General features: G+C 42.6%; 1 protein-coding gene across 6 annotated transcripts in view; it reads right to left on the bottom strand.

Moving 5' to 3' along the window:
- The window catches only part of LOC124155224 (thymosin beta), a 176,965-nt gene that overhangs the window by 159,636 nt on the left and 843 nt on the right, over window positions 1–16,486 (bottom strand). The window lies entirely within an intron of this gene.

Below are 16,486 nucleotides of genomic sequence, written 5' to 3'. Positions count from 1 at the left end.
AACAGCGCTCAATTATTTCAGGCCATGAAAAGCATTCATCAAAAATACGATACAATAAATATTTTCATTCGCCTAAGTGATACAATTTAATAATTTTGCAATACAGCAATAGCTTTCACAGTGGTATATCCTATTCTGTTACTAACTGAATTAAACTAGAGTCATTATCATTCGATATAGCTATTCCGATAGAGCTTTACTTACGATTAACTTGGAGAGTTGTACATTACATGACAGACCGCTAGGCTATCGACATATGACTCACACCGAATTTCGATCCGAAAGAAAATTTTTTCTACAAAAAACACAAACTTTATCCGCTACAAGACAAGAATCACCTTATCAACCTGCATAAAAATCGGGACCTTATGACGAAACTTAAAATAAATACACGGTAAGTCTGATTTCTTCACGGACTGGGCAATTAGGTAAAGCACGAAAAGCAAGTTCAGAGTTATGATGAGCATAACATGCGTATCGTCCCTCAGGGTGGGAGCAGAAGAGGCGGGGAGCAGAGGAGGGTGGGTTGGGAATCGGATAACAATAGGATGGCCGCAAACAATACTAGATGCGAGCGATTTTTTAGGATAAAAATAATAAACATTTACTAAAAATGTTTGATAAAATATCAGAACATGATCAATTTCTACCGATCGAATTCAAGGATTTTTTTACTTCCCGATAAAACCAAACCACGACCTTTAAGAACTGCCAAAAAACTTCCACCTACTTTTTAAAACTCCTTCCCAAGCGTTAACACCAAAGCCTACCAGTTTTCTCCTTTAAAACCAAATTGTACGAATATTTCTTGAAACAACAACACACTCGTAGTTGTGTATTCGGATGTTGCACCTAAATGCTAATGCTTCACGTTGAACACTCGTGTTCAATAATGAACTCAATGCCTCCGAAACTCTAGATTTAGGCACGAATAGAATGGATGACTTCACGTTTCTCAACGTGGATATTTTGTACATTAACAATGAAAGCACAATACTTCACATGGCCATAAAGTTACGCGTTCCACCGCGCATGAATATGCTGCTTTTCCTTTCAGTATGAATTTTAGAAGTCTCTCTTTCTCATAAACAGACTTAAAGATTTTATCGCTCTTAAATTACGAGGTAAATTTTTTGGTGAGTTTACACATCCATTATATCTGATTGAAATGGAATTGAAATGTGTTAATGGGGATTCGCCGGATACATATAATTTGTAAAGCACTGAAATGCCCCCCACACTAAGGACAGGCCGCTTTCCGTTATGCGCAGGAAAATCAAGATTAGCAATGAGAGGTTGGCCTTTGAGAGGGTGTGCAGTGAGTGGTGATCCACGCATGGAACTCTGTGGAGCATGAATCCTGCCCGACCCGACAATCTTAGCTTAGCGGGAATGCACGCCGCTGCCGCTATCGTGGGTGTTGGGAGTATGCAACGCGGGGCCCATTCACTCCTCCACCATGGTCGCCTTCGCTGCCATCGTCGTCATGGCATCGGCGGAGGTCTGGAAAATGCGACGGAAACCTTATAACGCCACGACAAAGTCACTCGACCACTTCCACGCCTCGTAAGGAATCGGTTCGACGGGGAACACAAAAAAACGAGAAAAGATACGGGAAAAGTGAAGGCAAAAAAGCGGATAGTCGACCACCGCTACAGAAATGATTCCGTGAGATTCTATTAACTTTTTTTATAATCATAAGACGAAGATCTAAACACGTGTAACCCTCCCTTAATCAAAAGAACACAATTTAGTGTCCTATACGGTCTAATCTCACGAGGTTTCGTCGATTATGCCACCACCTGCATAAAAGGTCTTTTTTCAATTTAAAAAATTAGAATACTTCCATTCACTTCCTGATGATGACTTGGAAACCGTAAAAAAATATTACTGAAAACCTATTTTTTTGGCTTCAAATGTTTCTTGACATGCAAACGGAGATGAATGAATACCCCAGTCATGATCGCACTAAAAACCTACGGTCAGATGAAATGGTTGATTCCATGGTGACCAACCGATTTCACACTTCAATGTATCTTATATCGATTTTTATCGTTTAATATTATTTATAAATTCTAAATTATAAGCATTTTTTCAATTAATAACACAATTTCAGAAATGGATGGCTTCATGAAGACAATTGTCGAGGGGCTAGTGGATAGCAAGAACAGGAAATGAAGACTTGGAAGGAAATACATTGAACACGTAATTAAGGATGTGAGCAGCAAGGAATAAATACATTGGAGTGAAAAAAATGCCGATGGTTCAGAGGAGAGCTGAGTCACACAATCAATTTTTACACACTAGTCCAGAGATCCTTTCATTCAAACTTTTCAATGACAAGGAAAATGAAAGCTTAAGCCATCATTTTAATATCAAATGGCCATTCGAGTGGTGTTTACAGTGTTATTTATCAGAAAGATCAATGCCGTCGCCACAAAATGCAAATAGTTTCGTGCGCTGATTTGCTGCCGCTGCATTTCACGTTCCTATGATGATGATGATGATGAAGTGTTCAGTGATGGAAACCGCAATGGCAAATGATGGAAATAGGTGATGACGGTGACCACTCTCATTGGTGCCATCCCTGAAAATGATTACCGTCACAATTACAGCTCAAATGATGACTTCTGAGAGTCATAATTTGAGCCGTCATTGCCACCATCCCTAAAATTAAACGAGAAAAATGATCGTGTGACTGAGGCTTTAGGATTTTTGATAATTTGTGGTGATATTGAATAATTACTCCGCTAAGTTTAATACAATAATGCAACGTAAAAAAGGCCTCAAAGCTATGATAATAATGCATTCACAGATTAACCATGGCACGGAAAAGAGCGCGAGGAGATACTGTGCGTGCTCAGAAAATTACGGGAATATTAGATTTTTAACATTCATTCCTTCGTCTACATTAATGCAGTCGTTTTCGAAATAGTTCCCATTCCACGATATGCACCTTTGCCAGCGCTACTTGCAATCCTCGAAACACTCGGCCTTTGGAACAGCCTTTAACCCTCACAGCGATTTATGCCAATGGAAAACGACGTCACTTTAAATCTCTCTTAATTTTTAGGAATAGGGAAAAGTCACACGAGGCCATGTTTGGCGAATGTGGAGGCTGTGGTATCGTTTTTGACCAGAAATTCGCAAACAAGCAATCCAGTGTGAGCCGAATATCGCCGAGCTCATAATAATACGTCTAACCTTAGCGGCAGCCACAAGCAAAGTAAACAAGGAATCTAAAAATGTTATCTTACTTCGGGAGCATGTACATCAATAAAATGAAAAAAATAGTTGACAATCGGACTCCGCTAACTCGCGAGAATTTTAAAAAATTAGTCCCCGTCATTTTCTCGACACACTTCGTACACATTGTTAAGCACGTGGCAGACTAATTGGTGTCCCAGCATCATTCGGAGATAATATCTCGAACTTAGCGGGATTTCTACGGTTTGCAATTCACATGATGTGCGAAAGTGAAAAAAGGTTCGGTCCCACACACTAAACTACCTGCACATACTGCCACCTAGCGTGAAGTGCTTTCACTGCAGCAGGTACACACATTCAGAGAATCGCGGCCGAGGAGTGAGGAGAATGGAACACGCTAAAGGTTAAATGCAAGACTCGCACGCTCGGTCGCCCAACCCGAGAGGAAAAAAAGAATACGGCCTTGCGCACCCCCTCTCTCACACCCACGGCGCAGTGTTCTAATGCATGCGGCGCGAATTAAGCGGAAATTGTGTCCCGAGACCGTTTCCATAACGGATTACACGTACTTGAGATTTGAACCGGCTAAATAAACTCGATGAAGAGAAATGAAGCACATCCACAAATGAAATAAAGCGAGAGATAAACATGACATGAAACACGACATTCGAGAGCAGGCAAACGCTTGATCTTTCACAAATTGCAATGACAAAACAAGGTTGTTAGGACGGAGAAATATTACCACAGAAATTAGACAGCCGACTTCACTCACTCTCAGCCAGTCACAGCCGCAGAGGAAATTTTCTATCTAGCCTTACTTTTTCAGCATCAGAAATTAGCATTAAATTCAAAGGAAAATCGGGGACAGACGGAAGAATACACGCATAATTAGGACAGCAATACGACCATCGTGTGTAGCCTTTGAATCAGGCACTGTTGCCATACAGAACTTAGGCTCGGTCACTCTACACACCACTACATATATGCTATCCAGGTCGCTCAATCCCCACAGCAATTGCACCGTAGCTCATTTTATTAGTGTTTTTGATTTTTTCCAATGGCAATTTATGTCCGGCAGGCAGGGCCCTGTCAACTTGAAGTTAATGTAGATACATTCAAATTCTGCGCATTGGATGTAGCTACATATTCGTACGACTTACGTGGTTGGTAACCAATGCCACCTTCACAACATAAAATGATTATTCATTTGGCAGATGTGTAGATGAATACAAATGCTAATTCATCCCGTTCAAGATAATTGAAACTACGCAGTGAATTGACCGAAGATTCGAATAAAAAGAGGACTCTGATGAGGAATGTAGCTATAAAATTTCATTTTCATTTCACCTCTATACACAAATAAAAAACCTTGAGTTTATTTTTTTTAAATTTCTGATGGGGAAAAATAATAATTTTAATTGCATTTCCGTTACATCTTCTTCCGCGAAAAAATACGCAGCTTATTCACCACCACAGAATCTTGATTTCATGGGGTGGAAAATAAAATTTTTTCATTGAATGGGGTTCTGTATTTCAATAAATAACGTTAACGCATATAACCTGAGACCATTGAAAATAGTTATTTGGCCATCATGTGGAGCAACCTCAAGAAACTTGAGTTTTGTCCCCCCGGATCCTCAGTCTGCCCCCCCCCCCCCCAATGCGCTATAACCCTCGACTCGAACTCGCAACCGTGGCCGGCAAATGAGGAACGCAGGGCGTCGACCCCTATTCCGCCTGACGAAAAGATTTACGCGTCAAGAGATGAAAGAAGAAGGAACGGCCTCCAACGCCCCCGAACGACAAAAGTCGGCCGAACAAGTGGGTGAACTGTGGGCGCAGGTGGGAGCGGTGGCGCCCACTTGCGGCGGCGCAGGGAAGCAACACCCCACGACAACAAACGAGCATCACACCCCGCCCTCAGAGTGAAGTATGAACAATAGACACAAGTCCAAACAGACGAATCAAGGAAGCCAACCCGCACAACACGCAGCAAGGAAAACCCAATTCTCGACATTTTCACTGAATACCTGTTGCTCTCCATCAAAAAAAGTTTAGCCGTCCATTATGACCACTATTTAATTACTTAAAGGTATTGAAAAGGAAATAAACTTTTAGAACACTTTAGTAGCAATGAAAACTTCCAAGCCAATCAGAAAAATGTATTAGGATTTTACTAATATTCGTCAACCTGAAAAGCGGACAAAAAAGATTTAAAAATCAGTTATCAGTAGTCATTGGTTAACACTCCCGTGTGTATTGAACACTTTTATTAGATTGCCAAGTTCCATAAAAGGTCATAGTTTCCTTTTTTTAATCCAGCGGAACAAAATCAAAAGAGTAAATTGGAATTCTCGCAACCACAGCGGTCGGACCATCTGAGATAGACGTAATTCATCAATTTATTTATTTATTTATTTATTTATTTCAAAAGCCCACATACAGCAATTATTGCCAATTTACAGTGGCGCAATAATAAGATAATAAATAATATATAACAAGAAATAAAATACACATAATGTTACGGGAATCACATCAACCTAAAATATGCAAAAAATCACGTACATAGAATATAACGAGAATCAAAACCTCGAAATTAAAGGACACAAGTATATTAAACTAAGGAAAATTGTAGCAATGGTAAGAAATGGGAAGCGTTGTTATTGTCTACCGGTTCCTTCAGTAGGTCAGCCACTGCTGGGAAATTGAACCCAAAGCTTTGGATAGGTTGATGAATATGCGTATTCCATACACCTGTTGGCGTAAGATGCGTCTGAAACGCGCAGTAATTGTGCATAAAATCACAAAGCGAGGGTACGCGAATATAACGAAATAAATGATGGATATACATAAGGTGAAACTAATACAACTACTCATAATGATGATTAATGATTCATAAATCTCTGCATTCCTATGTCTTGGAGAAGATGCTCAATGCTGACACTCAATCATAAGGGGCGCCAGCTTTGAGTACGCTTGAAAATTTTCCTCGAAAAATAAAAGATCATTCAAGGAAATCCATTTAGCTATTTTTTACCGCACACTTTCCAATCAGCATCTCGTTCAGACTCCTCTCTCCAGCATTAACCCAAATCCTTCTCTTTTGGAAAAGGAGACGCTGCCTCATCATTACTACTCTTTCCCACCAAAGGCAACAACTCGAGAGAAGCATGAGAAATTTCAGTCCCAAATGGAGATTTTAAGCTACCTTCCCCAATCGCACTTTCCTTAGTATAAAAAGTTCGTTCGTTGAATCCCTCTGTTCAAATGTTAATTGTTCCCCTCCAGGCATGCTCATTTTTTTCTAAGTCAAGCGCGACCTTCAACTTCAAACCTAATAATCAGCACTCTTACGTAAAGTGAAGGGGCCCCAATCCTTCGGGGAAAAGCGTCACTCAAGACCACCAAACACATATTTCCAAGTCTTAATTTTTCTTTCGGGAAACTTACAATAATCTCACTGAATATTCTAAATAAATCACGTGTTTGTGAAGCCACTATGCCGTAGCCTTGTCAGCGGCGGATGGTGTTCAAATGCTGACCCTAAGGATTTGCTTGTCGCTTCGGCGGAATTTACGCATTCACGGAGCATGGATAAACGTGACTGTCCAACAAGTGAATTGCAATGAGAGGAATACATGACCTAGACGAAATTCACGCACGCATTATTTCATACTTTTCATTAAAAAACACATATCGTTGTTGTTAAATTTCGAGTTAAAGTGACACTTACCCTCACACAAAATCACTAAACAGCACATTCGCGTTCCATGTGATAGCCACCTTACGATTTCTCTGCCGGATATTACAATGACAAATGGAACGCACAGATATATCAAATAACATTTTTGATTCAAGCTATGAAATCTAGACACCACCGCGAATATGCATGCAAATGATTTACCAATGTCGACGAAATGGACCTGAATATTGAAACGACTCTCAGAAAACTTGGGCCGTCAAACTAAAATCATCAAGGTTCAACTCGCATCTTGGCCAACAACGCCTGAAGCATTGGTCGAAGAAACTCATTAGACGAATAAAATTTGAAGAATGTCCCTATGCTCACCGCCGTCCCTATCCTCACGACTGCTTCGGCCACTTTCGCCTAACAGGAAAGTTAAACAGAAAAAAACATGGTCAAGAAAGGCGTTGTGATGCCAATCTACTATCAGCACTAACTTGGGCCTTGCTTAACAGAACAACATTCTATAAGTGAACCGATAAAGTACGGCTAATAGATCATAATGTAACCACATTGAGAACTGGAATATTTTTTGAAGCTTCAGCCGAAAAGATTTCTTACCAAGTTCCAGCGTGGCCACCGTAGGAGTGGCAAACACAGTCTACTGTCGCTTAGTCCAATAAGCGAAGTATTTTGTTTAAAACAAATGAACTGTAAACACAGATTGATCTCTCAAACCAGGAATATTACAAAAGAGGATCAGTCTCTAAATGTGTTGTCGCCCACCGCATTGCATTCCAATGTGTTTACGAAAGTGTGCGCTCGAGTCGCTGGCGGACAAATCGATCAGAATTCCATGGTGAAATAAGGTATAATTAGGGGTATTAACCGAAATATATGCACGCGATGATATGATCTATCAAATTCATTACTTTTACATGCCATTCCTCGCATTGACCATCATTATACCGCAAAAAGTGGATCGTATTGCACTCATCACCGCGCCGCGGCTATTTTTGAAAACCGATTAAAAAGCGACCGAAGTGTCAACATAAATCAGCCTTCTATGAGATGAAATTGGACCTCCTCTATGCAGTACCCTTGTCTCAAGCGTCAACCGCAAAAGCTGCGTTAACAGCGACACAGGCATGTAAAGAATTGCGCGTGCAATGAATTGGCGGCGACTTTTGGGTGCGTATTTATCGCCCTCAAGGGAAAAAATAAGAAAGAAACCGACGCCACCACCAACGCCTCCCAAACAAGTATTGCTTGGATAGGTGTGTGGAATATCTTTCGTCAACGCGTGGATTCCCGACGATAAAACGGCGGCAAACAGCGGAGATACCGACGCGTGGTAATTCAGTCCGTGTGGAGAGGGAGCGATTCGGGCAGGGATGCGATTCCAAGAACAAATGACGAACGATATATTTCGTCGGAGCACTGGAGTCTATGAATGCGAATTCACACAAATTATCGCGGATGGTTCGAAGGACCCGAACACTTTGTACTCCAAAAACAGCGGCGAGAGTCATTTACAGGAAAAATGGCATCATTGAAAATTCGACTCCATCGGGCAGAAATATTGGAAGCAGATGACAAAGGAAATAGGATGTGAACGGTTGACGGAAACGAAGGGAATGGTGGGAGATAGGTGGAGAGATAGAGAGGTGCCACCAACCAATCCTGAAAAGGACGGACAACTTAAGGAGAAACGACCAGCAAAACATCTCAATCACTCTCTCTAGATGAAAACCGTAACCTTGAATGTAGCAAGTGAGCTCATTTGCACCGAAATGTCCCTGCCAACTCATGCAATGAATTCATGTAGGGAGTCTACTTAACAGTCCGCTGAGCGAGGTGAATCGGAACACAAAACGAATAGCACTAATTTAATGCAAAATAGAACTCCTCCCCATGAATACAATTTATATATCACTTAAAAAAAACGATTCCGTTTTGAACTATGAACTACTGCTGACGGCAAAGTATACATTTTGGAAGCATTTCGCTCGGACCATTTAACTGTATTATGAATGCATTAAGACACTCAAATGATCACCCTATGTCTCAAAACCTTTGGCTTCATTAAATGCCACGAAACGAGTGTAGTTCTCCCAACGCTGGAGGAAGCGATCGATGAGCACGCCTCACAAGGGGGGGAAGCATTTGCAGCTAAAGAATGCTGCCATTCATTAAGTGTTCCCTCTTCAATGCCTAGTATGAAATTCAAACGTTCATTGAGTGCTCACTAGAATTCACTCCCTCGCGACCCCAGCAAATATCACCCAACGTTTCTGATTCTGCATCTCCCGACAGTCGAACTCATCAACTGAAAGAATGCGTCTCCCTCTCTCCAAGGGAATTCCCACTTGACCGCTCGTATTTTTTATCGTTTTACGAGACTCATCGCCTCTTTTAAAGCAAACCAAGCATCTTGAATTTTTGGGTTAATGAGAATATATTCTTGCCAATTTTTACAGAAAATTTTAATGAGAGAAAATACCAAGGTTAATTTTTATAAAATTTGAGGGAGAAGAAAATTTTACGCCTCACAATTAAGCAACGCAACTTTGAAAAACGCGCGTCGTCATTCACATTTGTTCTCTCGTAGCACGATGATCTGGACGGCGAAGAGCACACACCAGAAAGCATAATTCCAACGAGTCAAATTGAGCGAGGCGAGACCAGTTTCTCCATTTGCCGTGAATAAGTGAAGAGGGCAGAGCAGAGCATGCACTTCCGGAAGCGAACATTTTCCCCTCAGGATTCCTCCCTCGGCACCACTTGTCCCACATAAAAAAAATAAAAAGGGCGGACCGACTCCCTCCCCCAGTCATCCGAAGCGAGGACAGACGGCAGCAGCGTCAACATGTGTTTTGCATCCGCAGAGGACGCGAATAAAAATGAGCAAGAATGGTAACGGGCTCACAACGGCGAGGTCACACGAACGACGGAAGCATCAATTTCCGTGGCCAGAGACAATTGGAACGAACGCCGAAAGGCAAGGAAGGGAACTTGGAGCGACTTCAACAACGCCTTGAGAGAGAATTCCAGCTGCATAGAAGCATCACAAATCACAGTTGGAAAATTTTCTAAAAAAAAATTACTGATTATAGTTGACCTCGGTAAAAAGTAAATAGTTGGAGTTAAAAGTTACTTTTCTGAAAAAATAAATGAGAGTTTAAAAAAATCGAATATTCAGTTCATATTTCTAGATACTGGGTTAAAGTCGATGTATTTGTGAGTCCTCCGGGACAATGGCCTCCCCTGGTGACGCGCTCCTTCGTGCGGGACAGCTGTCCGAAATTATTACCCCGATTCGCTTCAACTTCACCGACGCGTCAACAGCAACATTTATAGATGCATAATTCTTCAGGAGCCCCTTTCCCTCGTCACCAGCCGTACGTTTGCCCACGTTCAACACTCTGATGTGGACGACACGTTGGATATGTCGCGGAGGAGAGGAGGCAACATTGTCTTTCAGTGTATTCTCTCTCGCCTTGTTCCGTAAATTGGAAGACCGTTTGCCTGCCAGAACCTTGTGCACCCCCCCCCCCCCCCAAGAAGAAAATCCTGGAGCCGCTCTTGGATATCGTTCATATTCTCCCTTGTCTATGGGACAAAGTTCGTGCCAAAAATCGAATAGATCGACATTTATCAAAATTTAACGAAAGAAATCAACTTCATTTCAAGCAAAATTATTGGAAATTAAGAGTAACTCTTAATACAAGTAGCGATTAAATCAAATATCAAACAAAATTTTTAGTGATTTATTTTAATCATATTTTTTTCATTGTGAACACACAGTCAGTCACAAACCCTCTTTAATTTCATTGTTGACTTCCAACCCCGAGACTACAATCAAGTGCCGGTGGTGGCGTAGATTTCACGACGGTTTCCCTCCTACAGCACTGCGAGGTCCACTTAGCACGAGCATCGTTAATCGCGGCCCAACGCCACTATTCACACCGCCCTTCCTTCCTCTCCCTGGGATAAAATGACTCCAGCTGTCCGTCCACTCTTCCAAATTCCTCCCTGCCATTCACTTAATGATAGACAATATTAGTTCGGCTGCTCTGATTCATTTTCGCCTCGTCCCCGACATCGCTGTCGTTTTTTTCTTCGTCGAGAAAGGGATGCACATCTTTCTTCCCATACGAGACGTACATTCTTGGCGAATTCATTCTCCAAACACCCTTGGCTGCATTCCACGGAGGAAGAATCGTGCGCACCCATCTCAATCGGCTCCTTACTCTTGCTTCTCTCTCTCGTGCTTTGACGGTCTTCCCGAACGTAGCGGCGATCCAGCCAGCTTTACATCGGCGCTCCCAAGCGCAATGTCTTATCGAAATATTGTGATGAAATTGTAGCATCAGCATGAGGTAAATGCAACATTTTACCTTTTTGTAATGGATGGGGGTGGTGGCTTGATCCGGCTGCCACGCCTGCGAGGGGCAGAGGGAGGGGTCGCGAGGCAGGGTCATCCGATCCGACGGAGAGCAAGAGAGAGAGAGAGAGATAGAGGGAAGCCAGTGCGTTTAGTAGGCCACGCGGGGAGAAGTAAGTCCTCCTTCCTTCGACGAGCCTCCACAGCCAACACTCCGCACTCCTCCTCCCCCTCCCCGCCTCTACTGGGTGACCAGATGCTCGTAACCGATGCAATTGGATGCGAATGCAGTGGGCCAAGCGGGTGCACCGAGCCGACAAAACGGGGCATTCACGGAAAGTGAACTGCACGCGCACTTTGGGTGGTCCCACTCGATTGCCTGGGCGCCAAACGGCGCTTCGTAGCGCCATGCCACCCACATCCCTACCCCTCCCGTTCCTCGCTCAGGCGCCGGGGAAATGGGGGCGGGGAGGTTGAGGGGGGTGGGGAAGAAAGCGATAATTTCACCGATAAATCTGAAGTGACTCGCCGCGAGGAGGATGGGAAATGGATGTGAATGACTTGAGAGAATTTCGCAGAGATAGAGAGTCACCGAAAAACCTCAGTGATCCAGCCTCGATGGTAGACGGAAGAGAAGTGAGAATAGGCGGGGAGGTTATTGGCATGATGAAAACTCTCACTGAGGTAAATGTGAATTCGATTAGTTTTTTCTGGTGGCGCGGATGGACGGAAGAGGTGGAAGGTGGAAAAGAAAGAGAGATACAGAATCGCGCCCGCAGATGTAAGAGGCCTTTTCTTCGCCGAGAAGACGAGTGCGAAGGGAGGAGAAGACACTCTAACAAGTGTTCCCGCCGTTTACCGCGACTCGCATAGCGCCATTCACATATTTTTCTCTCCTCCCCGGAAGTGTCTCGCGCTCCTCGACAGGGGTCGCTTGTCTCCCTCGCCTCGCAACATCATCAACGTACAACGAAAGAATCCAATTCTGTTTCCTTTCTTTTGATTCTCGCCTCGAATGCCTGACCCCCCACCACCTCCCGCAACCGTGACACGAAGGTCACACTTTCTTTTTTCTCTCTCCGGAATGCCAGACATGCGCGCTTCACGCCACGGCCGAGAATCTTAAAAAAAAAGAAAAACCGTAATGAATTTGCGATGATGACGGCGAAGGGGATATTCGCATGCGAAATCCTTCTGCGTTTTTTCTTCAGCGAGGCCACGAAACCGTGATTTTGGAAACACTGTGAAAGGAAATACTTTAAATCGCTGACTTCAAATTCCGATACGCAGTCGGAACAGAGAACATATGCATGAACAACGCAGTCCTCGCACAGTGGGGCAATTTTACGCGTTAAAGAACTCGACGGGGTAAACAAAAATAAACCACCTAATATTGGCAAAAAGGACTGCGAATAAAAATAGCAAGGGAGATGTATGCAAGAGGGAAACGTAACACTGACAAGCTCATTTCTCTCCTCAAACGTCAAATTTGAATGATTCCGTAATGGCTACCGAGTAGAACACGAGTGACTTCGTAGCACACGTTCATCAACTCCTCCGCACCAAATGCTTCCAGTCACATGCTGTAATGATCTCATGATCCGAATCGTCGCAGAAGGCAATGGAATAAGGTAACGCGAGAGCAATGGGCCATGTCGGAGGCTTTACCATGCCAAAATGATTCCTTGAATTTCACCTGCTCTCTCAAGTAAGGAGCAATGGTCCAAAAGAAACCAAAAATGACAATGTCCACAGGTAATATTCAACTTTCCGGGGTATTGAGAAGAGCCCGATGAGGAAATATCCTAAGATACCACATTCGAAGTCCCTTTCGTAATTCACAATATTTAGAGACCTTTGGATCACAACTTGACCTCTCACAAAGGTGAGTTTCTCTCTAATCCTTAAAAAACTTTATCCCACGCGTTCGATATCATTAGGCCTTAATTTAAGACTGGGTCGAACTCAAAGATCCCAGGGATGATTCTAATGTAAGGCCCAGAGGCGTCCAGATTCGGGTGAAGGGCGTCAAACTCACATCTGGAAAGTTTCCCGGGAAAATTCTGCGATTAAACCCATGTTTACGTAGTCTCAAATTATCGATACCTGATGGAACTTTATCAATTGGTTTCACAAGACGCACATTTCCACCATTACGAGAACAATCAATAATTATTTCTCACGGTAGATTTTCGTGATATCAATATTTGAAATCACAAAAAACGACATCGCTCTTAAATGTAAATCTAACTACAGAAATGTTGGAATAAAACCAAAATTTACAAAGTTATCGATTTTCTGAATTTTCCACCACAATAGTGACGCCGAAAAGATCGAAAAATAAACTATTTCAAACTCGGATGTGGCGCACATCGCCATTTCCTCCATCTTATTTTTCCATTCCGGTAGTACGGGGCTGCTGAATACCCCTAAAAAATTATCGGGGGTACTTCAGCACCCTGATACCCCTGGATACGGCGTCCCCGCCTTCGAATACCTACGGTATGCCACTTGGGTCTTGTGACAGCCCAGAGTGGGGAAGCGGACTCCACCCCCCACTGACAAGAGCAGCCACTTTCACCCTCGGAAGCACCCCGCTCCGTACGCACATTAAAAAGACCGCTCCAATTCCAGCTAGACAACATCTGCTCCACTGAACACCATCCAAGGCTTGGTCCAACCAACGGCGAACGCCGATTTCTGCCACGACGCTAAAAAATCGAACTCGGCCTATTAAAAAATCAGATTGATGGTCACCGGATTTACTTTGTGGAAATTCATCGATAGGAATAACACCAACATCTGTAATAATTTTCCACATTCAAAAAAAGTATCGTATTATTGGTGTTGTATAATTTCTATTACAAAACTCTATACATGGCTTCAAATCAAACTCTATTCCTTCCAATTACAAGATACGACGCCCACTTTTATAAACAATATGGCATGGGGGCGAAAACCATTTACGGTGTAGAAATCTAGCTGATTATAAGGAAAATACTATTGCTCAATTGGAGAAGCAGAAAAGCAACATCTCATTTGACGGAATTTGTAGGAATATCGGGCAAATGTTTCAAACTTGAACTTCACGAACACAAAAAATGGCGTGGAGTGCGCAATTGCCACCCGATAATGCGGTGATCAAAAATTTTCAAAACACCATAATCACTAAAGAGACGCATTTTCTGAATCGTATGAATGAGAGAAACGACTGCAAACTGAATGACGAAGAGCGAGCGAAAAAAGCCACGTGGATCGAAATCTCTTCTTGTCCTTTAAACCGTGAAATATAATTTTCATTCAAGAATGTACCCTCTTATCATTATAAAAAAAATAGGTAAGCAACAGAGAGATTTACTCAACAGGTGATATATCCTCCTCAGCAAAAGAGGTTTTATAATCACGTGAAAGTTACAGTCACTATCCCAGCCCATACCCCAGAGGAGGCACACCTTAGATATCTTTAAGAGGTTGAAACGCGAGCGAAAGGGATTTTCTTTATAAAATTACTGTGCCTCACTTTACGTTGATAGATTTTGCCCGTCAAACCCTCACGTAATGATATGCATACATTAGCCACTGCGCCGAAAGGGCTTTGATACCCATTGTAGTCTTAAAAACTCCGAGAAACTGTTGTCTCTGCATTATGAATTGTAAAGTAAAAAATTTCTACGGAAACAACCTCGAAAGGTATTTCTACTGCGATTATCGAGCATAAGTTCCTTAAGGACCAGATTTCACCAAGGTACCACCTTGACTCTCCATAATGTTGTCCCATTGCAAGTTTTAATTATGAATTCAAAACCTTGAAAATTCCCAACGGATGGAATCGCACTTCACATTGAAGATAAATTCATTCGGAGCAATACGACCGATAAAGTAATTTTCTATTTCTACCGAATCTGTCAAATCGAACTGTCGTTGTTTTGTGAGGTGGCTTTCAGCGGCGCATTGGAAAACCTCTCAGCTAAAATTCGCCTGATGTCTGATTCTGTGAAGACTTTAAGCGGCTTTAAGATATATATCGATCCTGTTTCAACATTACTTTTTAAGATGGAGAAATAATACTTTCACTGGAGAACCACATTAAAGATTACCTTTTATTGCTATGTTCCCGGCAGCGACCTCTGGAAAGAAGGCTAATCCCCCTTAACCGCCGACACCAACTTATATGTATTTCCGTAGGTGATCTCGTACATATCTCTTCAGTTGAAACCAAAGCTCGAAAAAGCAATGATACTACTATTGCTAGCACGCTCCGCACACTTACAATATAACACAAAAAGTCAGAACCCGCGAGAAAAATAAATTTAATAACAGTTTAATTTTTTTTATTTCGCCGTATTATTAAGGATAGCAACGGTATCTCGATTAATAAAATAAATGGTGTCACTCGCTAGAACAACTCGTTGAATGTTTCTATTTCTCTAACTTTGCGTGGATTTATAATAGGAAGTAATAACCGTTGTCAAGTTTCGCTTATTTATGCATGTGCACGTAATTTTTGTCATTGCGCGCAATATTTTTTTGCCCTCATGAGGGCTTGCGGTATCCTCTTGTATGCAGCATGCTGGTGATTGGTCACCCCTGCCAAACACCCTAGAGGTGGCTAGCAGGGTTTTGGAGGGTAGCTGGAGATGAATAGGTGGAGACTTGCACGCACGCCGCACCTCGACCTTATCGCTCCTATCCTAGAATACTCGTAAACTTCCTCCTCTCGCCTTGTTTACTCAAAGCAGCCGACCACGCCTTTTCACAGTTATCAAAGAGTTACCGAGTTTTCTAACCTGACAGACACACCGAAAACCGTGATGGAATGATTGTTTGGAGATTAATTTCGAAACACAATTTAGAAACTATATATGCAAATAATAAACTCCATCTGGATCTACACCTTCATTTGAAACCACATAATATATTTTCCCCAATTTTGACATCTCTGGGATCATCCTGCACAGAAAACATTACGCTGAGAGGTTATTACTTATCCAAGCCAACTAGGAAGCATAGAGGCAGATGTGAATTGCTGCAACTGAAGCATATAAACCCGCTTACTCGAGACACCGGCGACAATGAAGAGGGATGACTGAAGTTGTGGTAGCCGAATAGGCACATACTACGTGGCACTCAGCAATCGACTCTCCACCCGGCGTCCGCCTTCGAGGAAGCCTAAAAAGGAACGAACACCACCGACTCGACTTCAAAGC

Source organism: Ischnura elegans, chromosome 1 (genome assembly GCF_921293095.1).
Source record: "Ischnura elegans chromosome 1, ioIscEleg1.1, whole genome shotgun sequence".
Taxonomy (NCBI): Eukaryota; Metazoa; Arthropoda; class Insecta; order Odonata; family Coenagrionidae; genus Ischnura; species Ischnura elegans.
Note: the sequence above shows the minus strand (reverse complement) of the source record. Positions and strands in the feature narration are given on the sequence as shown.